Below are 10309 nucleotides of genomic sequence, written 5' to 3'. Positions count from 1 at the left end.
CTACATATCAGGGGCTTTAATGATCCGAGATTAATTGGCTAAACTTTTTACACCAAATTAACCCCCGTTCGTTAACTACCGGGTCACTCCACTAAAGTCTAGTAGTTGCAGTCCTCTCACTATAGATATATTGGGTCCACTCGATATAACCATAATTAGTAAGTTAACCATTCATAGGTTGTTCGTAATAACGGTTGGGTCAAAAGGCGGTTTTACCCCCGAGATTACCTCTTATTTCTTAAGTCCCACTGATCTTCTAATGAACAATTGGATTGTGAATCAATCATCAAACAGAATCCCTCTCGAGTTAATGAGAGGGTGGGGCCCCTTGTTCAAGACTCAGAATCAGCACTTAGGGAAACAACCTACTATCCCTAAAAGCGGGTAGGAGTAAATTCTGTCTTGCACCATATGTCCTCAACTATCTATCCAGCTCCCCTGAAATGGGAGGCTCATTGAGTCGGCACTGTTGAGTCAACCCTCACCTATGCAAATCTAAGGATAATCTCGAATAAACAAGAGTTCATAGTTAGTTCAGGATTAGGGTTAAGTTACCTAGGTTATCGCTATGAAATAGTCAGTCTTAAACAGTAAACAACGTTATAAAGTAAGAGTGACTTATTTCTTGGTCCGATCTTATGCAAACTCATTGCACATGACACCCCCACTTCTTATGTCACCACATGAATGAATCAGGATCACTTCATTGGTAGCACTTTACAACTCCTTGTAACAACTACAGAGTGAGTTGTATCCGATAGTGTTACCAAAATAAGGCACCCAACCTTATTCGTATACGATAGACCATTTTGACTATTTACTCGAAACTTATCCCACTCTTATGTCTCCACATAAAGTTCAAGTACTCATGTAATAGTCATAGATCTTTTAGTTTATTGGATTTATTTCTAAAATGAAATAAGCAATTCATATATTCAATAACAATTTTATCGATTTACAGGATGAGTTTTTTGTTTACAAACCACGAGTTTTAGGACATAAAATCCAACAATATGTCATATAGTATAAAATCCCACCATGCATTATTTTCATGCATCATTTATATTATAAGTGTTATAATCTAGGTATATGCATGATTTAATTAATATAGTCTGCTCATGCATCATATAGTATAAATGTTATAATATATGCATGCATGCATTAATTGCATATCCATGCATCATATATTATAATTGTTATAATATATGGTTCAATGAATGTATGGATGTATGCTATAGTATGTTTCATTATCTTATTATATAAATTTTATATATGTTAGTAATGAAATGAATTTGCATGAAGCATGACACTACCTTAAATATTTTATAAATATTATAATTTACTAAAGTATGTCATAGCATGCAATGTATGTTTTAATTTGGTTCATTTGTTTATAATGGTTATAACTAAATAAAATTAGAAATTAAAAGTGATAATTCAGAATTGCATGCAAATCTTAGGTTAAAATCATCTTTTAAAATTGTTTTAAAACATGATTCAAATAGACCTAAGATCACATTTCTAATGAGATTAGAAATTTAAGTTTAATCTTTTAATTGGTTTAATAGGATTAAATTGATTCTCAAAGATTAACTTTGTAACAAATATATCTTTAAGGGACCTTTTGTCTAAGGCTAGTTCTGTCTAGGTTGAGGTATTTAAGTTAATGGAAACGTAACACGCCTACCTAGGAACTTACCTGGAAAGGTAAATTAGATAGATTTGTTATAAGCATGCAAGTTTGATTAAAGTTTGTTAAAGAGTTTAACAGACCTTAATCAAAATTTTTAACTATCCAAAGTAAGTGTTGTTTTTTGGGCAAATTAAACAATCACTTCATTAAAATCAGTAGTAGGATTCTCCTAAGTTAATTAACCATATGTAAAACACTCAGTGGGAGGAAAATATGGTATATGATATTTGTACTCAACCTCGAGACACCTTGAATGTCCCCCTACAGATGACATTTGTATAAATCAATATCAAGATGAATGGAAAAAGTGTTTATAGTAAGTGAAAGCAGTACGTGTGACAACACATCCCTCGGTCTCTTTCATTAGTTTGAAGTAAAGTTTCGTGCATGGCCTCGTGGCACCTTGAGTGTCCCCCTATAAGATGGCATTTTTGCATGATGCTTTATTCAAACTCTAGTAATGGATAGGGTTACTTTAGTTTCATGTCCCAATCGGTTTTTCCTACGGTTGGCTCATTAGGGTATAACTCTAGGACCTAAAATGAGGGGTTGAATTTACAAGAATTTTTAAGCGAGTTTAACAAATTCTGGACCAAACAATGGTAATTGATAGTTACAGTAACAAGGTGTTGTTCTGTCTATTAGTTAAGATTGTCTCATTTCAGTGAAGGGGCACTTGAGCACTCTACGGTGATTTTTGTCCTTCATCACTGAAACATCATTGCAAAATAGATGTCACTTAGAGTACACTAAACTATTTTTCTAAAAATTGATTACTTGTCTTGATGGTTTAATGCAATTAGACTAATTGTAAATAATTTGTATGGTTTCAACAAACTTATTTGATATGACTTTCGCAACCCTAAATTTACTCGTTGCTGATAAAATAATGGGTGAAAATTACAGTTTGTGGAAAAATACAATCAACATAATCCTTATCATCGATGACCTTCATTTTATCCTTATAGAGGACTGTCCTCCCATTCTAGCTCTCAATGCTGCTCGAAATGTTCGAGAAGCATACGAGCGATGGACACGAGAAAATGAGAAGACCTGAGCATACATTTTGGCAAGCCTTTTCAAAGTCTTGGCCAAGAAGCATGAGCCCATACTCACAACTCGTGAGATTATGGAGTCCCTGAGGGGAATGTTCGGACAACCGTTCGCATAACTCAGGCACGATGCTCTAAAACACATCTTCAATGCCTGTATGCAAAAATGGATCTGTCATCGATGAAGCCAGTCGGGTTAGCTTCATTCTGAAATCTTTACCTGAAAGTTTCCTACAGTTCTATAGCAATGCTGTTATGAACAGGATTGACTATAACCTGACCACCTTGCTCAACGAGCTACAGACCTTTTAGTCCTTGATGAAAACCAAGGAATAGAAGGGTAAAGCAAATGTTGCTTCGTTCTCTAAAAAGTTCCATAGAGGTTCAACCTCTGGAACAAAGTCTGTGCCTTCTTCTTCATGCACCAAAAAGTGGAAAAAGAAGAAAGGTGAAAATGGGAAAGCTAATCCAGTAGTTGCTGCCCAAGAGGGAAAGAAAGCCAACGTTGCAAAGGGAATCTGTTTCCATTGCAACCAGGAGAGACATTGGAAAAGGAGTTGTCCCAAATATTTGGCGAAAAAGAAGAAGGCCAAGCAAGGTAAATATGATTTGCTTGTTTTGGAAACTATTTAGTGGAGAATGATGATTCGACCTGGATAATTGATTCAGATGCCATTAACCATGTTTGTTCTTCATTTCAGGGAATTAGTTCCTGACGGAAACTGAAAGCTAAAGAGATGATGATGCGGGTTGGAATTGAGCACGTCATCTCGGTTGTGGCAGTGGAAGGTCTCCAGTTAACTTTACATAATAGATATATTTTGTTAGAAAATGTATATGTAGTTCCTGGTTTGAAGAGGAACTTAATATCTGTAAAGTGTTTACTTGAACAATCATATTGTATAAACTTCTTTGTAAATAAAGTGTTTATTTCTAAAAATGATATCAATATTTGTTCAGCTGAACTGGAAAACAATTTATATGTGCTTAGTCCATTAGCAACTAAAGCCCTCCATAACACTGAAATGTCTAAAATTGTGATAATTCAACATAAAAGACTTAAAATTTCTCCTTAAAAAATACCCAACTTTGGCACCTGAGATTAAGACACATCAATCTTAATAGGATTGAAAGATTGGTGAAGAATAGATTTCTAAGCGAGTTAGAAGAAAATTCTTTACCTATGTGTGAGTCATGCCTTAAAGGCAAAATATTAAAAGATTTTTTTTACTGGAAAAGGTCAGGGCCAAAGAACCTCTAGCGCTGGTACATTCAGACCTCTATGGTCTGATGAATGTCAAAACAATGGGAGGTTTTGAATATTTCATCACCTTTACTGATGATTATTCAAGATATGGGTATGTTTATTTAATGCAACACAAGTCTGAATCTTTTGAAAAGTTTAAAGAATTCAAGGCTGAAGTTGAAAATGCATTAAATAGAACAATTAAGACACGAGGTGGAGAGTTTTTGGATTTAACATTCCAAAACTATTTGATCTGTATCCCAACTCTCAGCACCTAATACACCTCAACAAAATGGTGTATCGGGAAATAAAAATCGAACCCTGTTAGACATGGTTTAGCCTATGATGAGTTACGCTTCCTTACCTTATTCATTTTGGGGTTTTGCAGTATAGACTGTAGCGTACATTTTAAGCTGTGTTCCATCCAAGAGTAATACCAGAACACCTTTGGAATTTAGGAATGGTCGTAAAGCTAGTTTACATCATTTTAGAATCTAAGGTTGTCCAGCATATATGCTTGAGGCAAATCCTAAGAAACTAGAACCTCATTCAAAATTGTGCCTATTTGTAGGCTACCCCAAAGGAACAAGAGGTGGTTACTTCTTCGACCCTAAGGAAAATAAAGTGTTTGTATCGATAAAGGTTACTTGGAAGAAGATCACATAAGGGAGGACAAGCCTCGCAGTAAGGTTGTGTTGAATGAACTTTCCAAGGAATCTACTGAACCTTCAACAAGAGGTTTTGAAGAACCCCACACCTCAACAAGAGTTGTTGAAGTTGGATCATCTTGACGCAGTGGGAGGGTTGCGAACCCACATGTTCATTACTTGGGTTTAACAGAAATGTTGAGGATCCATTGTTTTATATGAAGGCAATGGAGGATGTTGACAAGGATGAGTGGATCAAATCTATGGATCTCGAAATGGAGTCGATATACTAAAATTCGGTTTGGGATCTTGTAGATCTACCTGATGGGGTTAAACCTATAGGTTGGAAATTGATCTATAAGAGAAAATGGGATGTTGATGGGAAGGTGCAGACCTTCAAGGCTAGACTAGTGGCAAAGGGTTATACCTAAGTTGAGGGAGTCGATTATGAGGAGACTTTCTCACCGATTGTCATGATCAAATCTATCCGGATCCTCCTGTCCATCATCTCATATTATGACTGTGAGATTTGACAAATGGACGTCAAGACTGCCTTTCTAAATGGCAATCTTGAGGAGTCATTATATGGAGCAGCCCGAGGGATTCATAACCCAAGGTTAAGAGCAAAAGGTTTGCAGGCTTAATCGGTCAATTTATAGACTGAAGCAAGCTTCTCGATCTTGGAACATAAGGTTTTCTACTATGATCATATATTATGACTTTGATCAAAATGTTGATGAACCTTGTGTATACAAGAGGATTATCAACAGTTCAGTAGCTCTTCTAATGTTATATGTGTTCGAGTTGATGCCCTAAATCTCGTATGGTCCTATAGTTTTAAACCTTGTATGAACAAACTTGTATGTGATTAACAATATTTGATATTTTATTCACTTTGTCTATGAAATATGTGATATTTTAGTTGTATTAACCACAAACCAATAACTAACATCTAAGGTTATCGTTGCAACTTAAACATGTATGTGGAGACGTACGAGTGGATCATGTTTAAGTAATAACCTAAATGGTCTGTAGTATAAAGATAAGGTTGGATACCTTATCCTGGTAACACTATGAGTATGGCCTGCTTTATAGGTATTATAAATATTGTAAAGTGCTACAAATGATCTTTTCCTGATCATTCATGTACTAGACATGCGAGCAGGGATATTCTTTGTATAAGACTGAACCACAAAATGTTTAGTCTCATTATATAACACCGTCCATAATCGAGACTTTCATTTCACTAGGATGACCATAGGTAACATGACTTTAATCTTGAGTGAGTTGTGAACTCCTACCTATAAGGGTGGTTCTTTCATTTGTACGGGTGAGAATGTTTAGATCACCGACTCAACAAGCCTACCATTTTGGGGATTCGTCTTATTGGGGAACTGGGAACTCAACTACACAAGATGAAATTCACGCTGTCCCTGATGCAGGGGTAAGTAGATAAATTGTTCTCTTAAGTGCTGATTTTGGGTCTTGAACAATGTGGCGCCACACTCTCTCTTAGCCCAAGAGGCGTTTAGTCATAGTGAGACTATTATTTATTATTCATTAGAGGGATCAGTGGTACTTAAGAAGTTAGAGGTAACTACAGGGACAAAATGATAATTTGGTCCAGCTATACTTACGAGCAATTTGTGAAAGGTTATTGTACTGTTGATTGGTTATATCCAATGGACACGTAAATATATATGTAATGCGAAGAGTGCAGCCGTCGGTCTTTAGTGGAGTGACCGAAAGTTAACGGATGGTGGATATCGTATTCTACTTAACGAGTTGCAGACTTTCCAATCCTTGTTGAAAAGAAAGGAGAAGAAGAATGAAGCAAATGTTGCTTCATCATCTAAAAAGTTCCATAAAGGTTAGACCTCTGGAACTAAGTTTGTACCTTCTTCTTCTGGCACCAAAAAGTGGAAGAAGAAGAAAAGTGGTAAGGGGAAGGCTCCTGCTAACCCACAACATGCTGCTCCAAGGGGTAGACCACCAGTGGGGATTGATAACGGAAAATGTTTACATTGCAACCAGGACGGGCACTGGAAGAGGAACTGCCCTAGATATTTGACAGAGAAGAAGAATGTCAAACAAGGTAAATATGATTTGCTTGTTTTGGAGACTTGTTTAGTGGAGAATGATGATTTTGCCTGGATTATTGATTCTGGGGCCACTAACTATGTTTATTCTTCATTTCAGGGAATTAGTTCATGGTGACAGCTTGGTGTTGGTGAGATGATGATGCAAATTGGAATCGGACACGTCATCTCAGCTGTGGCAATGGGAGGTCTCCGGTTAACTTTACATAACAAATTTCTCATTTTGAATGATATATTTGTAGTTCCCAATTTAAAGAGGAACTTAATGTCTGTAAAGTTTTTGTTGGAATGTAAATATCAACTCTTTTTCTCTTATAATAAAGTATTTATTACTAAGAATGGTATTGATATTTGTTCTGCTCAACTGGAAAATAATTTGTATGTGCTAAGGTCGTTAGCAACAAATGCCCTCCACAATATAAAGATATTTAAAACTGTCGTGACTCAAAATAAGTGACATAGAATTTCTCCTAAGGAAAATGCCCAACTTTGGCACCTAAGATTAGGACACATTAATCTCAATAGGATTGAGAGGTTGGTGAAGAATGAACTTCTAAGCGAATTAGAAGAAAATTCTTTACTTGTGTGTGAGTCATGCCTTGAAGGCAAAATGACTAAAAGGCCTTTTACTGTAAAAGGTCATAGGGCCAAAGAACCTCTTGAGCTAGTGCATTCAAACCTTTGTGGTTCAATGAATGTAAGAGCCTGGGGAGATTATGAATATTTCATCACTTTCACTGATGATTATTCTAGTTATGGGTACGTTTATTTAATACAACAAAAGTCTGAGTCTTTTGAAAAGTTCAAAGAATTCAATGCTGAAGTTGAAAAAGCATTAAATAGAACGATTAAAACACTTCGATCTGATCGAGGTGGAGAGTTTTTGGATTCATCTTTCCAGAACTATTTGATAGTGAAGGATCTCTTACCGAATAATTCCATGAATGCGTTCGGATCGCTCCAATTTCACAGTGATCGAAATACAACAATATACATTCAAATGTACAGTTATGCAAACGAATAGTCAATTAAAGGTATGCTTTGAACAAAAATAAACGAGGGAGAGAGTTGGCATACTAGTTGAAGACAATCTTCAATCTTCAAAACTCAACGCAACGGAAATCTCTACCTGATCAACCAACGCCCGAACAGATGTGTCGACTGCAGCAGCATGAACAACTGCAAACTCACGAATGCAACGGGGACGACACCACCAAAAAAAGAGCCCCAGGTATTCTCGGAGTGAGACCCAAAGCGTGGTCCTTGGTGAATTTGGTAGAGGAAGGAGGAAGACCAGATCATGTAGGCAATAAGCAAGTGGAAGGGAAAAAGACGCTATCGTATAGCACGATGCTTATCGTTTAGGAGAAACTACACAATCGTGTAGATTTTAAAAAACGATTATTTAGGAAATGGTATATGATCGTTTAGCAAACTCGGCACATACTACGATCGTTTAGGGAAACTATCCGATGGTGTAGGAACTAGTGGGATCGTTTAGGCGCGAGGTGGACGATCGTTTAGGCAAAGATTGACTATCGTATAGGCTCTCGAAATACTTAAGCGATCGATTATTTTTCACCAGCGCGATCTCTTTTTCTTTTTAGACGGACGATTCAAAATGAAAACCATTTTCCTTTTAATTCATCGGTTACAATAACCGATTCTACCCCACTAACCCACGTCCGAACGTGAAAAATTGGCTTAATTATCATATAATTAACCAATTAATTAATAATAAATATAATCATATTATATTTTTATCCTATAGTTTGATATCACATATCTACTATAGTATTTTCTCCTCTACTTGATATAAATCATATTTATATCTAATTTTCTCCAAAATAATGTATCTCATACATTTAGCCAATTATATCATATATAATTAACCAGTCCAATTATATCATATATAATCGAACTTCCTCTTGTCAATTTGAATATTTCAAATTAACCCAAAAACTGATTCTCGACTTTATTCAAACTACCCAGGGGACTTAATGGACCTGTGGCTCGAAGCTCCAACGGTTCGTGAACAGCTGACTAAACTCTTTAGCCACGAGATCCACCATCTGTTAACTGTCAAGCATTCCACTGAATACCAACAGCTGAACTCTTCTTACCATAGACATATTACTGTGTCCATCAGATATAACCAATCACGAGTACGATGACCCTTCACAGATGCTCATAAGTACAGCTGGGCCAAATTATCGTTTTGCCCATGTAATTACATCTCACTTCTTAAGTACCACTAATTCCTCTAATGAACAATACAACATAGTCCAACAATGTGTGAACACCTCTCGGGCCAAGAGAAGGTGTGTGACACCACATTGTTCAAGTCCTAGAATCAGCCCTTAAGGGAGCTATCTATCTACTTACCCCTGCCTCGTGGAAGGAGTGAATTCCATCTTATGTAGCTGAGTTCTCAGCTCCCAAATGAGACGAATCCTCAAAATGGTAGATTTGAGTCGGCGACCTGGCCACTCGCACCCATACAAATCAAAGGACCGCCCTCAATGGCAGGAGTTCCCAACTCACTCAGGATTGAGGTCATGTTACCTATGATCATCCTAGTGAAGTGAAATCTCTGTCATGAACGGTATTATATAATGAGATGTTAACACTTCGTAGTCAAGTCTTATACGAACTCTTTGTATGGGATGCCCCCGCTCGCATGTCCCCAACACAAATGACCAGGATCAGATCATCTGTGACAAGTCACAACACTTGTGACCATTCCACAAAGCGGACCACATCCGTAGCGTTACCAGGATAAGGTTTCCCTCCTATATCCATATACTACAGACCATTTTGGTTATCACTCAAGACATGATCCACTTATTTGTCACCACATACATGTTTGAGTCACATACAGATAACCAGGGATTTTATGTTTATTGGTTTGTGGTAAAGCAAATAAAACAAGCAACTGAGCAAAATACAAGATGTGAAGTAAATATCATATATTATACAACACAAGCGTTCGTACAAACTATTTACAAACTACAGGACACGAGATTTTAGGGCATCAATCCCAATAGATAGAACACGGAATAGTTTCCCAACTCTCAGCACCTGGTACATCTCAGCAGAATGGTGTATCAGAAAGAAGAAATGGAACCCTATTACATGGTCGGTCTATGATGAGTTACGTTTCCTTACCTGACTCATTTTGGGGTTATACAGTAGAGATTGCAGCTTATATCCTGAACTGTGTTCCCTCCAAGAGTGTTACCAAAAAACATTTGGAGTTATGGAATGGTCGTAAAGCTAGTTTATGTCATTTCAGAATCTGGGTTGCCCAACACATGTGCTTGAGACTAATCCTAAGAAACTGGAACCACGTTCAAGGTTATGCCTATTTATAGGCTACATTAAGGGAACGAGAGGTGATTATTTCTATGATCTTAAAGAAAATAAAGTATTTATATCGACAAATGCTACTTTTCTTGAAGAGGATCATATAAAGGAGCACAGACCTCGAAGTAAAATCGTGTTGAATGGGCTTTTCAAAGAAACTAATGAATCTTTAACAAGAGTTGTTGAAGTAGGTTATGTTGGGATTG

The sequence above is a fragment of the Benincasa hispida genome, chromosome 11, assembly GCF_027475165.1.
Source record: "Benincasa hispida cultivar pf3 chromosome 11, pf3_genome.v1.1, whole genome shotgun sequence".
In the NCBI taxonomy this organism is placed as follows: Eukaryota; Viridiplantae; Streptophyta; class Magnoliopsida; order Cucurbitales; family Cucurbitaceae; genus Benincasa; species Benincasa hispida.
The sequence above is the reverse complement of the archived record's forward strand: the minus strand, read 5'-3'. Positions refer to the sequence as shown.